Raw genomic sequence first — 19,274 nt, 5'->3', positions numbered from 1 at the left:
GATAAGTAGAAATTAATATATGAAGGAAGATATGAATGACTTTAAGTGCCGGTTTGAGATTGATCGGCGCATGTCAAAATTGCTGCTGTCCTTCCACAGACAAGTGCGCTCTTGTCTTTCCGCCCAAAACAATCACGCTGCAGGGCAGACATCGGCGAGTAGTTTCCCATTCCTTTTCCAGCGGTTAACAACACAAAACCGTATAGAGCTGTGTCAACTTATTATATGTAATTATCTGAACTAATAACATGCCTTCAAGCCGGCAAACACCATACATTTGTTGGTGCGCTTACGATTCTTGACGCAGTGCTCATGTTCATTACATTTAAACATTTTCGTACGTGATTGCCCTAAAGTTTCTTCTAGTAGGCAAGAAAGAGCAATGCTACTTTACAGCAGCCTACATACAAAAACGCAATACAGGCAGGTAACGAGCAAGCAAGCTAAATCAGGTCTTCGTCATTTCGAAACCATGAAGGTTTACAAATCTTTTAACTTCTTTTTTATCTAAACTTTCCTCACTTGAATTTCATGTGCGAGTACGGAGGTGAACAGCCATCAATGCCGGTCCTATTTCCGGTCTTGCAATATTTCGGTAACTATCCTTATGCTTTTATAGCTATGAGTGCGGATTAATTATGAAAACTACAACCTGCCTTATATTTCCTATAATATTCTGCGTTATCCTGACTAAGAGCGCTCTAGACAACCCTCGTCACGCCGCTACAAATAATTCCATTTTGATATTATAGCATCAAATTTATCTACCTCAGTAGCATTAGCTTCCTGAGGAATAGTCTGCAGAGGTCATGTATGTGTGTGCGGTCATTTGGTCCACAAATCAGTTGGGGAAATTATATGACACGGAATAATTGCTGAAATCAATCTGCTAAAAAGCACACTCTTTCGGCTGACCAGCAGGTAGTTCATGACCTTACTAACAGAGGTGCTTGTAAGGTTTATACTTCAACTACATCAGCGTTTCCACATCTCATGAATCGGTAAACCTTCTGACGGTACTTGCGGTGTCGGGAAGGCTCCGCCATGCGGCTCGGAGGGGCAAGCCTCACGGTCTGTTTCTTTTGGTGGGGGCGGTGCATTTGATACTTTGCATGTTCTTGAAAATGTACAGAGGCAGCGATTGATCCTGGCTGTTGGTGAATATAGCTTTGAATGAATGCATGTAAATTGCATTAATCTCTGAATGCACTATTTTTTCCAATCGCGATCTATTGGATAAGCTTTCTATTGCATTGCGCTGTATGTTTGTTTAATCCATGTCGCTTTTCATTGTATAATATTATTCTCGCTGTATATTAGTTGCTGAAAAATTATTGCAACTTTAGTTTCACTGTAGGCATAAACGATCCGTAGCCAGGAGACAGGATAGGAGCCTTATCTAGCTGCTGATATAGCAGATTTTTGTTCTTGCCCTTGCATTTGTTTCTGTAACTAAAGAAATCCTAAATAATTTGAATGTATTGTTTATTTATGTATTCAGGTTGCCCCTTAAGGCCCTCCAAAGGAGGATATTACATATGAAAATTGAAGTGAATTTTAAAAAATATATATATATATTTGGGCGTTCTATAAGCCGTAACCTAACAGATGAAGTTCTCCAAGTCGTGCCGTCAAGAGTGCCGTCAATTCGTAGCTCCACTATTTTGCTCTCTTTCATGCCCAATTCAATGCGCATAGTTCGGAAAAACAGACAGGGAGGAGCTCAGGCACGCGATGAATCTTTAGTTTATATAGTTCTTATAATCCTAGCATTTTTATTGCACTGAGTAAAACTGTCATTCATACGGCCCACTCACCTGCATCTTTTCCCGAAAGGATTCTTCCGGGAAGTGTTTCAATACTACGGCATTAAAGGCCAAAAGACCTAAGTGAACCGATGATTGGTCGGCAGGCTATGTGATGGCATGAAACCACACTATAGCATGGTGGAGTTGGCGAGAGTGGCCAGCTTGACCGCCCATTCAAGATTAGAGGGTGTGATGATAACCTAGCCCAGGGGCACGAAGCCGTCGTGTTCAAACGCTGCAATATATCTATTTCGGGTGGTGTTGCAGATCATGTGGTAGCTTACAAGTATACACTAATATGTATAGATAGTGAGCTAGCAGAGACACAAAAGTACGATACTGTTGTCAGGAAAAGAAAAATGTGCTTTTTTTGTAAAAAAAGAAGATAGGCCAGCAGCGTCAAAGACGGTAGTCATTAAGGATGACACGCCATTCTCTTTAGTGCTTTTTAAGTTTTACTGCCTCGCCAATGTTTAAAAAACGCTACACGATGTTAATCGCACCGGCATTCGTGGTGACGGATCGTCTGGCCTCTTTTTGCGTTGGGTCTGCACACTTGGGCATAGCAGTCGCGTTTATGGTGCTCCTTGCGCTGAGGGCACTGATTACAGACACAGATCAAAAGCGCTGGCAGAACTAGCAGAATCAAGAGGTTAGACAGAGCGGTCACGATGAAATAACTGCAGGAACAGTTGGCGTACACCTTCCGCTTTGTCTGACGGCCCGTCCCGACTGCGCGGCATCCCGGCATTGTGACGTCTCCGTACAGAAAGATGGCGGAAACAAACTTCTTTAATTTTGCGGTCACGATTAAATAACTGCAGGAACAGTTGGCGTACACCTTCCGCTTTGTCTGACGGCCCGTCCCGACTGCGCTGCATCCCGGCATTGTGACGTCTCCGTACAGAAAGATGGCGGAAACAAACTTCTTTAATTTTGCCCTTGCGCAGTCTTCGATGCGATAGGCTTTTTTTTTTATTTTTTTTTATTTACGTGCATTTTTTTATTTACCTGTACGTCTTTTTAGCCTGCATCCTCATTTTCCCCACAACGAGGGGCGCTGACCACATTCGACAACGCACATAGCCTGCGACTCCTACTACTCCTTTTACTCCTACCACTCCCTCAACTCCCACAACTCCCATGTCCAATAACCCCATATGAATAGGTCCTATATACAGATTTTTTTCAATAGGGCAGTCAGTCTTTCTTGTAGTTTAGTCGGCTCTTTTTTGTAAACAAATTTTCTATATCTTGTATTTGTGCCATATAAATTAATTTTCGCCGTGTTACGTCAAGTTCGTCGTCTTTCGTCCCATTGTGTGTGTGTGTGTGTGTGTGTGTGTGTGCGTGCGTGCGTGCGTGCGTGCGTGCGTGCGTGCGTGCGTGCGTGCGTGTGTGTGTGTGTGTGTGTGTGTGTGTGTGTGTGTGTGTGTGTGTGTGTGTGTGTGTGTGTGTGTGTGTGTGTGTGTGTGTGTGTGTGTGTGTGTGTGTGTGTGTGTGTGTGTGTGTGTGTGTGTGTGTGTGTGTGTGTGTGTGTGTGTGTGTGTGTGTGTGTGTGTGTGTGTGTGTGTGTGTGTGTGTGTGTGTGTGTGTGTGTGTGTGTGTGTGTGTGTGTGTGTGTGTGTGTGTGTGTGTGTGTGTGTGTGTGTGTGTGTGTGTGTGTGTGTGTGTGTGTGTGTGTGTGTGTGTGTGTGTGTGTGTGTGTGTGTGTGTGTGTGTGTGTGTGTGTGTGTGTGTGTGTGTGTGTGTGTGTGTGTGTGTGTGTGTGTGTGTGTGTGTGTGTGTGTGTGTGTGTGTGTGTGTGTGTGTGTGTGTGTGTGTGTGTGTGTGTGTGTGTGTGTGTGTGTGTGTGTGTGTGTGTGTGTGTGTGTGTGTGTGTGTGTGTGTGTGTGTGTGTGTGTGTGTGTGTGTGTGTGTGTGTGTGTGTGTGTGTGTGTGTGTGTGTGTGTGTGTGTGTGTGTGTGTGTGTGTGTGTGTGTGTGTGTGTGTGTGTGTGTGTGTGTGTGTGTGTGTGTGTGTGTGTGTGTGTGTGTGTGTGTGTGTGTGTGTGTGTGTGTGTGTGTGTGTGTGTGTGTGTGTGTGTGTGTGTGTGTGTGTGTGTGTGTGTGTGTGTGTGTGTGTGTGTGTGTGTGTGTGTGTGTGTGTGTGTGTGTGTGTGTGTGTGTGTGTGTGTGTGTGTGTGTGTGTGTGTGTGTGTGTGTGTGTGTGTGTGTGTGTGTGTGTGTGTGTGTGTGTGTGTGTGTGTGTGTGTGTGTGTGTGTGTGTGTGTGTGTGTGTGTGTGTGTGTGTGTGTGTGTGTGTGTGTGTGTGTGTGTGTGTGTGTGTGTGTGTGTGTGTGTGTGTGTGTGTGTGTGTGTGTGTGTGTGTGTGTGTGTGTGTGTGTGTGTGTGTGTGTGTGTGTGTGTGTGAACTAAATATCTGCAGAAAAATTGCCGTGCACCTTGAAGAGGTGCGGAAGAACAGAAGAAAACAAAGAACCTGATATTTGACTGACGCAATCGACAGGATCTAGGACCTATCTTGAAACGTTTGCATGCATTGCTGCGACTGGGAACGACAAAAGTGCTTGTGAACTTTGTGGGACTAGAACAGTGACTTGATTTCAATGTCACGCATGCCACGAAGCTACTGCGAGCAGAAACAGTGCATGTAATGGTGGTCTAGCGGACGCTAAGTCGCGGCCTTTTGTACGTGTTCGGCTTGGCTGGGCAAAAAAGCCCAGCAATCCTTTTATGGTGGGACGCGTAAGGCAAAGGTGGCCTATTATCTAATTTTACGGCGCACGCGCCGCAGAAAGCGCTGATGGAAAGTTTGAGCAGCTTCCGGACGGCGACGCGACCGATTGTGCAATCTCAGCCATCGCGCTGTGCCTCCTCGTCCTCGTCGACTTGGGCTGCTCGCGCGTGCATCTAACGCCACCTAGACTGTGCATCCCTCCGCACGGACCTGGCTTTCCTCATTTCGCTTCATTGGGAAGCACGCGCGTGCTGACGATGCCTTCCAGTAACTTCTGGGCATCTCTGGGGAACCAGAAGGGGGGGGGGGGGGAGGGGATAGCATTGGTAGCGCTAAGCTGTTCCCGCTCCTCCTCCGCGCCTGGAAGTTTTGGCGCTGGTTATTTAAGAGTGAGCCGCGCGGCCATCGGTGGTTCTGGTTCTGTTCGTCGACGAAGGTAGCGGTAGCGGGCAGGCCCCGACGTAGCAGTCGTAAAAATAGCAGAGCTGATGCTGCTCTTAGCGTGTAAGCTCGTGGAGCTATAGAGCTATGCGTTGTTTTTATTCAGTCAGCCTCTCTTGTAGTGCAGTCGCCTCTATTTTTGTAAACACGTTTTTTTGTAACTTGTGTTTGTGTCCTGTAAACTTAATTTTCACCGTGTTACTTCACTTTCGTCGTCCTTCGTCACACTCTGTGTGTGTCAGTGAACTACACATCGCCAGCCAAATCGACGTGGACGTTGAAGAGGTGCAGAAGAACAAAAGAAAACAAAGAACCTGAAATTTTACTGCAGGCATTCTATTTAATAATAATAAGCTTGAAGAGGGTTTTATTGGGGGTTATTCGAAGGACTGGAGACGGCGACCGATGACACCAGACGATCGTAGAGGGAACCACAATCCCGTCCGAACAAGACAGTCTTAGCTCTCAGTGCGCGCGCCAGCTGATCGGCGTCTTCATCGTCGTTTGTGTCGGCGCTGTATCATCATCTTCCTTACAATTGCCCCGGCGGAAAGAGGGAGCCATCCTGGCGACTTAAGGCGAGGGTATGGCAAGGGGATCGTAGTATGGCTTAAGTCGACTGACGTAAACAACTTCTCGGCCGCGTCGACAGTGGTCCGAAGAAGGCGTTGCCGGCTCCAAGACGTAGTCAACTGGTGATGTACGCTCTAATACATGATAAGGGCCATTATACGTTGCACAGAATTTGCAATTAGCCGGAACACAGTGCCAAACGAGGGTGTTGGTAGGAAAGTCAGAAGCGGGATTTCCGTGATCGCTCTCATGTCGGCGAAGATCTTGAATGTCCGAAGTGAATGAGCGAGCCAGCTGACGACACTGCTGAGCATTACTGGCAAGAGCAGAAAGAGAAGTGTACTCTGAACTGTCGGGGTGGTAAGGAAGTATGGTGTCCACTAGACAGGAAGGCTCACGACTATATAGGAGAAAGAATGGGGAAAATCCTGTCGTTGCTTGAGACGCTTTGTTATAGGCATAGGTGACGTACGGAAGCACCCGATCAAATTAGACGCGTCAGAAGAAACGTACATGGCGAGTATGCCACCAAGAGTTCGGTTAAACCTTTCTGTAAGGCTGTGGTTTGAGGATGGTAAGCTGTGTTGGTTTGATGTATTGTTTGGCAAGCGTCCAACAGCTCGTTGATCACTTGAGATAGGAAGACGCGGCTGCGGTCACTGAGAAGTTCACGAGGAGCCCCGTGACGTAGAACGAAGTGACGCAGGATGAAGGAGGCGACGTCACGAGCACTAGCCGTGGGCAGGGCTGCAGTTTTCGCGTAGCGAGTGAGGTGATCCACGGCGACTCTTATCCAGCGGTTGCCTGATGTCGAAGATGGAAGGGGGCTATAGAGGTCGATGCCGACACAATCAAAGGGTCGCGCTGGACAAGGCATTGGCTGTAATGGGCCGGCAGAGGGTCGCGGAGACAACTTGCGCTTCTGACGAGCAGTACAGGAGCGAATATAGCGGCGGACAAAGTTGTACATGCCCCGCCAGTAGTATCGCTGGCGGAGGCGCTCGTATGTCTTTAACAAGCCAGCATGTGCTTTGCGGGTCGGCATGGTGATGGGCAAAAGAAACCTTCTTCAGCAAAAGAAAGAACCGGAAATGGACATGGAAAAGTCCTAACGGAGAGACTAAAAATGAAATCGACTTCATAATGTGTTCAACCCCCGCCATTGTGCAGGATGTAGAGGTAATCGGGAAAGTTCAATGCAGTGACCACAGGATGGTGAGGTCCCGAATTAGCCTAAATCTGAAGAAGGAACGCAACAGATTAGTAAGAAAGAAACCCATCAACGAATTAGCGGTTAGGGGGAGGGCAGAAGAGTTCAGGATCTCGCTACAGAATAGGTATTCAGCTCTAACTGAGGATGGCGACATTACACTAGAGGCAAGGAACAATAATTTCAGAGATATCATTACTGAGTGCGCGGTAGAAGTAGGCGGTAGGATAGTTAGAGAGGATACCGGTAAGCTGTCTAAGGAGACGAAAGATTTCATTAAGAAACGCCAGAGTATGAAGGCTTCCAATCCAACAGACCAGATCGAATTGGCCGAGATATCAAAGCTAATCAGTAAGCGCAGGGTGGCCGATATAAGGAAGTATAACATGGAGAAAATTGAGCATGCTGTAAAGATTGGGGGAAGCCTTAAAGCGGTAAAGAAGAAATTGGGCATAGGGAAAAACCAGATGTATGCGATAAGGGATGTCACGAAATCGGCGCCCATTTTCATCAAGCCGGTACGGCGCGAGGCCCGCACGGCGTCGCGTGGAAGGCATGGAGAGCAAAGCCCCCTTCCCCGCGCGGGAGAGCGCGTAGCTTTGTACGCGTTGTTGTCACCCTCTTTCCCCTTGCCCGGGGAAGACGGTGGTTCATCGGCCTGGAATGCGCCAGAAAAATCGAGCATCTTCTATGGGACCTAGCCAATGACGACGCGCGGCTCGACGGGAGGAGAAGAGGGAGCTATAACCAGCGAAGCTATGTGTGTGTGCGCGCTAGCTTTGGCGCGTGTTAACAAACAGACGCGGCGCGCCCTATTTAAAGCGACCGCGCCGCTTGTTGAGTCAGTCAGTCAGTCAGTCAGTCAGTCAGTCAGTCAGTCAGTCAGTCAGTCAGTGAGTCATTCAGTTCGTCAGCGTTTTGTTACGTGATCGCCTGCGCTTCGGCTGGACTCCCGGGGATCACCCGCTGCTGGCAAGCCCACGGACTTTCAAGGGAGCGGCGCTCGTCTCGTATGGCGGCCACATCGTGACTCTTGAGGCGTCGGACTGCAACAGTGCCCGGTGAACAATTTGGTGTTTGTTTATGTAACTCTCTCGTGTTTGATCTATTGTAAAGCCTCTATGTTATTGGATACCTGTGTAATTGCATGCTTAGCGTTTGTATTCTGTGAACCTCTCGTCTGTTGTATTTCAAGTGATCTTGTGTATTCCTTTGTATCGTCTCTTGCTGTGCATAAATTCTGTTTTGTTTGTTACTTCTGACTCCGATCCTTACTCTGGTTTGAACCGGCGACCGCTGGGCACCAAACGACCACCCCCTTCTGTCACTACAAGGTAGCTGAATTCCGGCTGAGCTTGCCACGCAGGTCGAGGGCATCTCCTTTGCGACCGGAACAGCTACCCCCACTCACTCTAAGGGTGTCTGGGAGTGTGCGCACCGTTAAGGGCGCATCGTTAATAATACCCCCATAATTATTAACGGGTGACAATTATTCTGGCGTCCGCGACAGGACGTTTGGTGCACTCAAGCTCAGAGGACGGGGAAGGAGTTGGAAGAGTTTACGAAGAGGTCGTAAACAGTGTAACAGCAGAGCGATAACAAGAGGTACCGCGCTGAAGCGGTCGTGTAAGGTCCATTGAAAGTGCTATGTATTAGCATTAAGCAGTTCAGATTGGAGATGAATCTCAAAGAGATTATTGCGTTGGGCCTAGAGAAAGGTCTTAAAGGAGCTGAACTGCGAGAATGGGTGGACCGAAAAGAAAGGGAGGTTCTAGAAGAAGCTGAGAAAGAAAGAGAGAGGCAAAGAGAAGAAAGAGAGAGAGAATGGCTGAGGAAACAAGCAGAGGCAAAGAGACAAGAAGAAGAAAGAGAAAAAGAATGGCTCAGGAAGAGAGCCGAAAGAGAAAAAGAATGGCTCAGGAAACGAGCAGAAAGAGAAAAAGAATGGCTCAGGAAGCAGGCAGAAAAAGAAAAAGAATTCTTAAAAGAGAGAAATATCCTTCTCAAAAAGCTGGCTGAAGTTCGGCGTTTGAAAGGTATTACCGAGCCTCCGGAGGTTACCTTTCCTTATATTAGAAAGTACAGTGAACCGAGCGATACATTGACAGCCACAGGTACTGTAGAAACTGGCTCCAGCAGCCAGAATGAGGTTGTGGATCAGCGTGTTCCTGCAACAGAAACTTCAGATGACCTAACTGGAGTTCAGAATTCTCAGAAAAATAAGATTGTGCCCTCCGAGACGACAGGTTGCAGAGAAGCTGCAACGGCAGATGTCGAGCCAGAAACCTCGGTGTTTTCAAAGCCTGAAGATGAAGAAGGGCAGGATTGTAGCTCCTTATTAAATGACACCATGGCTGAGTGCATGAGTGACCGGGATGAGGAGCTTTCAAATAGCAGTGAGCACCAAAGCTTGGATGAAGGTGGCAGTGCAGATCCTAACCTTGAGGATTCAGAAATGGAAGAAAGCGAAGACTGCACTTCAATGAAAAGTTTCAAGAAACATTTTAAGGAACAGGAGGTAACCAAAAGTGAAGATAATGAGTCCCTAGTTGAAAATGAGTCCTGCTTTGAGAAGGTACGACTTAAGGTCGCAAAGAAAAGAAAGAAAATGAAAAGGATTGGGGGAGAACAAAGTTCTCAAAATTACGTTCCTTTCAGACAACAATGTTCTGATTATGCGGGTAAAACTGGATCAAACGTTCCTCGGCCAAAGGTGCGAATAAAAGTGGAAAGGAAAAGAAACAAATCCAAACCAGCCAAGTCAGGCAAAGTCAACAGGGAAATGTCTCATGGAAAAAGAAGGAAGAAGCGGCCGAACGCCTGGACGTGCAAGCGCATGCGGAGCCGCCCAGACCAAGAAAGAATGAGACGGCCTGCTCGAAGCGCTGCTAGGCAAGGTAGCGTTAGATCTGGCCTAACTTCCGATCGGGAAGCAGAACTCAGGAGTAAAGACCGGAGCGAGAACAACTCGCAATGGAAAAGGCTCTATAGTAAACGGAAAAAGAGCCGAACTCGCGGGAGGAAGAAACGGCAGTGTCTAGTAAAAGGGAGAACTCGGTTACCTGAAAGTTGGAGAGGAACCGATACGTTCCAAGAAGGTGCATCCCGAGTGTGGAAATATAGGCGAAAGCATGCCTTGAGTTTGTGCGCTTGCATTTGAATAGCTGTGCGTTCCGGTGTTGTTGATTCCTAGGTGTATTCGACGGCAGTGTGTTGTCATGTTTGTGAATTTCATGACACTGATGTATGAATTTTGTAATGTGTTATTGCAATTTGTGAAATTTGTGCAATGTGTGTGATTTGTCATTTGCCCCATATATTTGTGAGCGCATGCATGTGCGCGCGATGTTCGTGGTTGTGAATATTGTGGGACAATATTCTTTAAGGGAGGGGCAGTGTCACGAAATCGGCGCCCATTTTCATCAAGCCGGTACGGCGCGAGGCCCGCACGGCGTCGCGTGGAAGGCATGGAGAGCAAAGCCCCCTTCCCCGCGCGGGAGAGCGCGTAGCTTTGTACGCGTTGTTGTCACCCTCTTTCCCCTTGCCCGGGGAAGACGGTGGTTCATCGGCCTGGAATGCGCCAGAAAAATCGAGCATCTTCTATGGGACCTAGCCAATGACGACGCGCGGCTCGACGGGAGGAGAAGAGGGAGCTATAACCAGCGAAGCTATGTGTGTGTGCGCGCTAGCTTTGGCGCGTGTTAACAAACAGACGCGGCGCGCCCTATTTAAAGCGACCGCGCCGCTTGTTGAGTCAGTCAGTCAGTCAGTCAGTCAGTGAGTCATTCAGTTCGTCAGCGTTTTGTTACGTGATCGCCTGCGCTTCGGCTGGACTCCCGGGGATCACCCGCTGCTGGCAAGCCCACGGACTTTCAAGGGAGCGGCGCTCGTCTCGTATGGCGGCCACATCGTGACTCTTGAGGCGTCGGACTGCAACAGTGCCCGGTGAACAATTTGGTGTTTGTTTATGTAACTCTCTCGTGTTTGATCTATTGTAAAGCCTCTATGTTATTGGATACCTGTGTAATTGCATGCTTAGCGTTTGTATTCTGTGAACCTCTCGTCTGTTGTATTTCAAGTGATCTTGTGTATTCCTTTGTATCGTCTCTTGCTGTGCATAAATTCTGTTTTGTTTGTTACTTCTGACTCCGATCCTTACTCTGGTTTGAACCGGCGACCGCTGGGCACCAAACGACCACCCCCTTCTGTCACTACAAGGTAGCTGAATTCCGGCTGAGCTTGCCACGCAGGTCGAGGGCATCTCCTTTGCGACCGGAACAGCTACCCCCACTCACTCTAAGGGTGTCTGGGAGTGTGCGCACCGTTAAGGGCGCATCGTTAATAATACCCCCATAATTATTAACGGGTGACAAGGGACAAGGCGGGCAACGTCATACCGAATATGGATAAGATAGTCAAAGTAGCCGAGGAGTTCTATACAAATCTCTACAGTAGCCAAAGTAGTCAGGACCGTAATGAGATTGGCGGTAGGGAAAAACATTCAGACGTTCCATCAGTAACGAAGGACGAGGTCAAGAAAGCATTAGAAACTATGAAAAGGGGGAAATCAGCTGGAGAGGATCAGGTAACTACGGACTTGCTGAAGGACGGGGTTATATCGTGTTAGAGAAACTGGCCACCTTGTATACGCAGTGCCTGGTGTCATCGACGGTACCGGAACCATGGAAGAATGCAAACATTATCCTCATTCTCAAGAAAGGGGATTCTAAGGACCTTAAAAATTACAGACGAATCAGCTTACTGTCTGTTATGTATAAGGTATTTACTAAGGTAATTGCTAATAGAATCAGGACAACCTTAGACTGCAATCAAGCAAAAGATCAAGCAGGGTTTCGGAAACGATACTCTACTATCGATCATATCCATACCATCAATCAGGTGATAGAAAAATGCTCGGAATATAACCAGCCCTTATACATAGCATTCATTGATTACGAAAAAGCATTTGACTCAGTTCAAACCTCGGCGGTGATGCAGGCATTGCGAAATCAGGGGGTAGACGAGCCGTACGTGAAAGTGCTGGAAGATATATATAGTGGCTGCACAGCAACCATAGTTCTGCATAAAGAAAGTAACAAAATTCTCATAAAGAAAGGTGTTAGGCAAAGAGACACAATCTCCCCAGTACTATTCACAGCTTGTTTAGAGGAAGTATTCAGAGACTTGGAATGGGAGCAGTTAGGGATAAGGGTAGATGGAGAATACCTCAGTAATCTGCAACTTGCTGATGACATTGCCTTGCTAAGCAACTCGGGGGATGAACTGCAAATAATGATTGATGACCTGGACAGAAAAAGTAGAAAGGTAGGCTTGAAAATCAATATGCAGAAGACTAAGGTAATGTTCAACAGCCTCGGGAAGGAACAGTAGTTTACATTAGGTAGCGAAATAGTGGAGGTAGTAGTCGAGTATGTCTACTTAGGACAGGTAGTAACCGCAGATCCGGACCATGAAAAGGAAATAACAGGAAGAATAAGATTGGGATGGAGCGCATTTGGCAAGCACTCGCAGATTATGACTAGCAGCTTACCGGTATCGCTCAAGAGGAAAGTATACAACAGTTGCATCTTGCCTGTACTCACCTATGGGGCTGAAACATGGAGGATAACCAAGAGAGTTCTACTTAAGTTGAGGACAACCCAGAGGGCTACGGAACGAAAAATGGTAGGGGTATACATTAATAGATAGAAAGCGTGCAGAGTGGGTCAGAGAAATAACTCAAGTTACCAACATTCTAGTGGAAATTAAGAAGAAGAAATGGACATGGGCAGGACATGTAGTGCGAAGAGAGGATAACCGATGGTCGCTGAGGGTAACAAACTGGATTCCAAGGGAAGGAAAGCGTAGCAGGGGTGGCAGAAAGTTAGGTGGGCGGATGAGATTAAGAAGTTCGCAGGGGTCAAGCGGATGCTGCTAGCACAGAACCGGGTTAAGTGGAGAAATATGGGAGAGGCCTTCGCCCTGCAGTGGGTATAATCAGGCTGATGATGATGGTGATGGTGATGGGCAGAATGACCAAGTGCCATTTGCGACCATCCGGGCGATAGCTTTTGCGATATTGTAGACCACCCCGCATCGTAAAATGGGAAGCTTGGCGACGAAGAGCTCGCGGGAATGAAGACGTTGAGGATGCGGTGAGGACGTCTAGGAGCGAAGATATCCAGGGATCCCGGCGTTTGTCAAAATGCAGGTCATCAGAAGGAAAGGCTGCAACATAGGGTTCGGATATCGAGTTCAAGAGTGCAGAAGAAGGCAGCAGCGAGCGCGACAAGGCGTCCGCGTCAGAGTGTTTGCGTCCCGATCGATATATCACGTCAAAGGCAGTCTTGAAGGCGAAGAGCCCAGTGACCGAGTTGTCCAGAAGGGTCTTTCAGGGAAGCCAACCAGCAGAGGGTATGGTGGTCGGTGATGACGTTGAAGCGGCGGCCATATAAGTAATGGCGAAACTTTGTTAAGGCCCACATGATTGCAGGACACTCTTTTTCCGTGACGGTGTAGTTAGATTCAACTTTCGTTAGCGCTCAGCTAGCGTAAGGAACCACATATTCGGAAAAGCCGGGTTTGCGTTGAGCGAATACAGCACCGAATCCGATGCCGCTGGCGTCAGTGTGCACCTCTGTAGTAGCGGATGGGTTGTAATGGCGAAGAATGGGCGGTGAAGTTAGTAGACGTCGCAGCGTAGTGAAAGCATCGTCGCCCAAGTCGGCGGGACCATTCAGCAATTTTGTAAGCTGTGCAATGATGGTAGCGAAATTGCGGACAAAACTGCGAAAATATGAGCATAGGCCGACGAAGCTGCGCAGCTTTTTAACAGATGTCGGTTTGGGAAATTCAGTGACCGCAGATAATTTGTCCGGATCGGGCAGGACGCCATCTTTCGACACGACATGACCCAGCATTGTCAGCGTGTGGGCGCCAAAACGACATTTCTTTATGTTAAGTTGGAGACCGGCGCCAGTGAGAAAACTCAGGATTTGGTGCAAGCGCACGAGGTGCGTCGGAAAATCGGGAGAGAAAACGATGACATCATTCAAATAACAAAGACAAATGTTCCACTTGAGGCCGCGTAAGATGTTGTCCATCATTCTCTCAAACGTAGCAGGAGCGTTGCAAAGACCAAACGGCATCACAGTGAACTCATATAGTCCATCAGGGGTAACAAAGGCTGTCTTGGGTTGGTTAGACTCAGACATAGGGATATGCGAATAGCCAGAGCGCAGGTTCAGGGACGAAAAGAACTCTGATCCTTGTAAACAATCGATGGCGTCGTCAATACGGGGTAGTGGGTATACGTCCTTACGTATAATTTCGTTAAGACAGCGGTAGTCAACGCAAAATCTTATGGAGCCATCCTTCTTTTTCACAAGTACCACAGGAGACGACCACGGACTAGATGAAGGCTGAATTACACCACGTTGTAGCATGTCGTCGACCTCCTCAGCAATAACATGGCGCTCCGTAGGCGAAACACGATAAGGGCGCTGGCGAAGAGGGGCATGACTGCCGGTGTCGATGTGGTGAACAACCTCGGTCACACGGCCCAAGGAAGTCGTCTGAGCATCATACAAAGAACGGAACTGGTTGAGGAGAACAAACAGTTGCTCATGGTGAGTCGGGTCGAGGTCACTGGCCACAGACGATTGAAAAAGGTCCCACCTCGGTATATCGAAAGATGCAGTAATCGGCGTTAGGGAGGTTACGTGGGCACTCTGTGGTAAATAGCCTTCAACCTCAAACGGCGAGATGAGGTCAGCAACTTCAATATGACCAAGGCATTCGCCACGAAGTAGCGGGACCACAGCGGTTGAGGCATTCGCAACATCAATATCAGCGGCACCGCAGTGAATATCGATGATAGCAAAAGGAAGAAGGTGATGGCGAGAGGCGAACATGGGAGAAGGCGAAAAAAGAACATTCGCGTCGAAAGAAAAGGGTACACACGTGGGAACAATCACAGCACAGTTGGGCGGAATGTCGGTGTCGTCGGCGACAATAAGTTTGGCGCAAGAAAAAGACGGCGCATGGTCAAGAACCGCACCACAAAGCGCAGAGAAGGCGACGTGGGCGCGGGCGCCGTCAATAACAACGTTATGACGGGAAAAGAAGTCCCAGCCAAGAATTAAGTCAAGCGAGCGTCACGCGAGCACTAAAAAGTCGATGATGTATAAGACGTCCGCGATAACTACACTCGCTGTGCAAGCAGCAGACGGACGAACGGAATCGGCGCTGGCGGTGCAAAGAGAGAGTCCAGCTAGAAGGTGGGGTGGTGACTTTATGAAGCGAGCGGCAAAAACGTTTGCTAATGATGGAGTGAGTGGCCCCTGTATCGACGAGTGCACGAGCACGAACACCGTCAACAAAACTTCGAGAACGTTCAGCGGAGACAGATGAGGAGTCGGGGTAGGCGAAATGTGCGAAGTTCGTGCCCCAAGAACTGCGGCTGCTAGTTTTCCCGAGTCTTGTGTCACGCTGCGACGCCTCATTGGCGACAACGACCGACGGCGAGGGGACGGCGAATGCTGCAATGGAATGTGCTGGCGGTCCGATGAGCTGTGCGGCTGCCCTGGAGATGTCGCCGAAGGTGGGTTCAAGGGGTCGTTCTGATAATTGCAGTCGGCCATAGTGCGTGCTGGGTCAGAACGCAAAGTACGACGGCACAGGCGGGCGACGTGGCCCGGAATACCGCATGCATAGCAGATAGGCCTGTTGTCATTCGTGCGCCAAGGATTGTAGGGTGGCGTCGTTGATTGGTACCGTGGAGCGACCGTCGGTGACGCCATAGTCGGCACGTACGCAAAGGACTGTGGCGGCGGAGGGCGGCCGGTAAATTATGCATATGTGGCAGGCATTTGTACTGGTACAGGTAGAGGCTGCACGACAACAGGGGGGCTGTAACTCAACGGTGCAGCAAGAGGTGTGGGCTGCAGTGGGACAGGGTCGACATGAGGTGTGAAAGGCGCCGGCTGGCCAAAACTGGGAAGTGCATCGGCAACCTTTTGCGTGATGGTGAGTCGGATCGCAGGGGTAAGTAGCTGGGCTGTAGACGACGGGCGTGGGCTAGACAAAAGCCCAAGCTGTCGGGAGACCTCATCACGAACAAAATCTTTGATTTCAGCCAAAAGGTCGCTGCTCACAACCAGGCCAGAGATGGACGCAGCAGGTGCGGTAGAGCGACGAGTGCAGAGGCGTTGCTTGAGCATTTCGTCGAAACTTTGGCAAAGGTTGTATACTGATGCCACCGTAGTTGGGCTCTTTGCCCACAGGATGTGAAATGCATCGACATAAATGCCTTTCATTATGTACTTTATCTTGGCAGCCTCGTCCGTAAACGGGTTGATACGCTTGCATAAATTTACGACGTCTTCAGTGTAGCTTGTGAAGCCTTCCTCTTCATGCTGAACTCGTACGCGCAGGGATTCTTCGGCGCGTAGTTTCCGAACTGTGGACGACAGAAAACGTCCGTGAACTTTGCATTGAAGTTGGCCCAATTTGGCATGTTGGCTTCATGATTTCAATACCAGAGGATAGCAACGTCACTCAGGTAGAAAATGACGGTGTTGATCTTCATGCGGTCATCCCAGTTGTTATGACTCACCCGCTCGTACGAGGCCAACCAATCTTCAACGTCCTGGTCGCCCTGCCCGCTGAAAACTGCGGGGTCTCGCTGCCGAACGGCACCGGAGCATGAGATGGACTGCAAAGGGGCTGCCACCGGTTGTTGGCCTACCTCGTTTGTCGCCATAGGTATCGTATGGCTGCGGAGCTCCACGGTGATCGTGTAAAAGTCGTACCCCGGCACGTTCAACTAAATGAAGAGGGGTTTATTGGGGGTTATTCGAAGCACTGAGACGGCGACCGATGATACAAAACGATCGTAGAACGAAGCACAATCTCGTCCGAACAAGACAGTCCGAGCTCTCAGTGCGCGCGCGAGCTGATCGGCGTCTTCATCGTCGTTAGTGTCGGCGCTGTATCATCTTCTTCCTTACAGAGATTTAAACTGAAGGTTGTAAAGGCCTACACACCTACCTCTAGTTATGGTGAGCAGGCAGTCGAAAGCTTCTGTGAAGATGTAGATTCGGCAATGGCTAAGGTAAAGACGCAGTATACTGTACTAATGAACTACATCAATGCCAAGGTAAGGAAAACGCAGGATGAAGACAAGTCTGTGGATGGCTATGCACTGGTTCTAAAATAGCAGGGGGAGTTACTAGATTAGTTTGCAGAGCAGAATAACTTACGAATTATGAATACCTTCTTCTGCAAACGGAAGAACCAGAAGTGTACACGGAAAAGCCCTAACTGAGACGCTAAAAATAAAATTGACATCAAACTCCGTTATACGCTATCCCTGGCATTATGCAGCATGTAAAGCTAATCAAGAAGGTGAGAGGTTGTGACCACAGGATGGAAATGTCTCGAAATAATCTAGATTTGAAGAGGCGTCGAAAGATAATAGTAAAGAAGAAGTCGAGCAACGAATTATGGTGACCGGAAAAGGAGATGAATTGAGGATCTTGCTGCAGAATGACTGTTCAAATTGATCTGAGGACGACGAACGTAGTGTAAAAGCGATGAGCGACACCTTCAGGCATATAGTTAGTGAGGGCGCGGTAGCAGTAGGTGGTAGGGTAGTTATAGAATATACCGGCAAATTATCAATGCGTACGAAATATTTGATTAAGAATCACCAAAGTATGAGACCCTTTAACCCAACAGAGAGGATATAACTGGTAGAGCTATCAACGAAATTGTCCTACGTGAGGAAGTATAACATGGAGAAAATCTATCATGCTCTAAAGAACGGGGCAATTTTAATACGGTGAAAAGGAAATTATCTTAATTCAAAAGAAAGGGGTCGCTAGGATTGAAATAAAAACGTTTTACTTACAATGTATTCACTAAATATTTGCTAACAGAACTAGGACAACATTTCACTTAAATCACACAAGAATAAAGGAGGTTTAGGAATGGGTACCTAACGGGGGTAATATTCATACTGTCACGACTGAAGTCACAGGGAGCCGTGAAGGTACACGTAGCCGAGGACCATAGAATAAGGTCGGCTTAGTTCCGATCGCAGAGTCCAGCACCAGCGCGCCGCTCGTGCCAACAACAAAACGCTTCGTCGTCGTCGGCACCAAACACGGCTGTCGCGCGGCGCTAGGCACGTGGCATTATTCCCCCCCCCCCCCCCCGTGAAAGAAAACATCGTCCCGATGACAAGGTGAGAGGAGAAAAAAAAATTAGGCGTGAGGTGAACTGTACAATAACGCAAGGTTTCACTTGCAGGAAGCGCTCAGTAACGCGAAAAGTACGGCTTTAAGCGCACCACATGCACAATTTCAGGCCGCTGGCGTCGAACACTGACGGTCACAGTTCCATCTGGAATGACTTCGTAATTAACGCTGTTTAAGCGGCGCAGGACTTTATAGGGTCCGAAATAGCGGTGGAGTAGTTGCTCGCTCAAGCCTTTGTGGCGCACGGGGGTCCACACACACACTTGGTCCCCTGGTTCGTAGTGGACTTCCCTGTGCCGGAGGTTACAGTGTCGAGCATCGGTGGCATGCTACTCCTTGATGTGCAAGCGGGCCAGCTGACGGGCTTGCTCGGCTTGTTCTGCGAAATGGGCGGCATCGGGTTCGACCGCATCTTCCCCGCGCGGGAGCATCGCATCGAACATCGTGCGGGCCTCTCTGCCATATACGAGACGGAACGGCGTAAATTTCGTGGTTTCCCGTGGCGCCGTATTGTAGGCGAAGGTGACATACGGCAGGATCTCGTCCCACATTTTATGTTCGACGCCAATGTACATTGAGAATATGTCCGCCAAAGTTCTGTTTAGTCGTTCCGTTAATTCATTTGTCTGAGGGTGATACGCTGTTGTTGTGCGATGCTCGGTATGGCTGAGAGTTAAGGTGTCCCGCAGTAGCCGAGCTTTAAACGCCTTTCCTCGGTCAGTAATGATGGTCGACGGTGCACCGTGTCTGAGCACAATGTCGTTCGTAAAGAATCGAGCAACTTCGCCGGCAGTACCTCGGGCAAGGGCCTTCGTTTTAGCGTAGCGTGTTAAGTAGTCTGTGGCGACTACGATCCACTTGTGCTCGTTCGAAGATAAAGGAAATGGGCCTAAAAGGTCCATGCCCACTTGCTCGAAGGGTGTGAGGGGTGGTTCAATAGATTGTAACATACCGGATGGCTTGAGCGTGGGTTTTTTTCGCCGCTGGCATAGTCGACAGGTCTGTACTTAACGTCTAACACTCGGAGAAAGATGTGGCCAGCAGTAGTTCTGCCGTACTCGGTTTAGGATGCGTCTAAAGCCAAGATGCTCTGAAGTTGGTTCGTCGTGGCAGGCCAGGAGGATTTCGTGCCTTAGATCAGCCGTATGACTAGCAGGTATGTTTTCGCACTCGACGTAGAATTCTTCTTATAGAGCACCCCACTGCGGAGGCAATACGATGACAACCCCCGAGCAAGATACC

This window comes from Amblyomma maculatum, chromosome 5 (assembly GCF_055883805.1).
Source record: "Amblyomma maculatum isolate TAMU_Amacu chromosome 5, ASM5588380v1, whole genome shotgun sequence".
NCBI lineage: Eukaryota > Metazoa > Arthropoda > Arachnida > Ixodida > Ixodidae > Amblyomma > Amblyomma maculatum.
Note: the sequence above shows the minus strand (reverse complement) of the source record.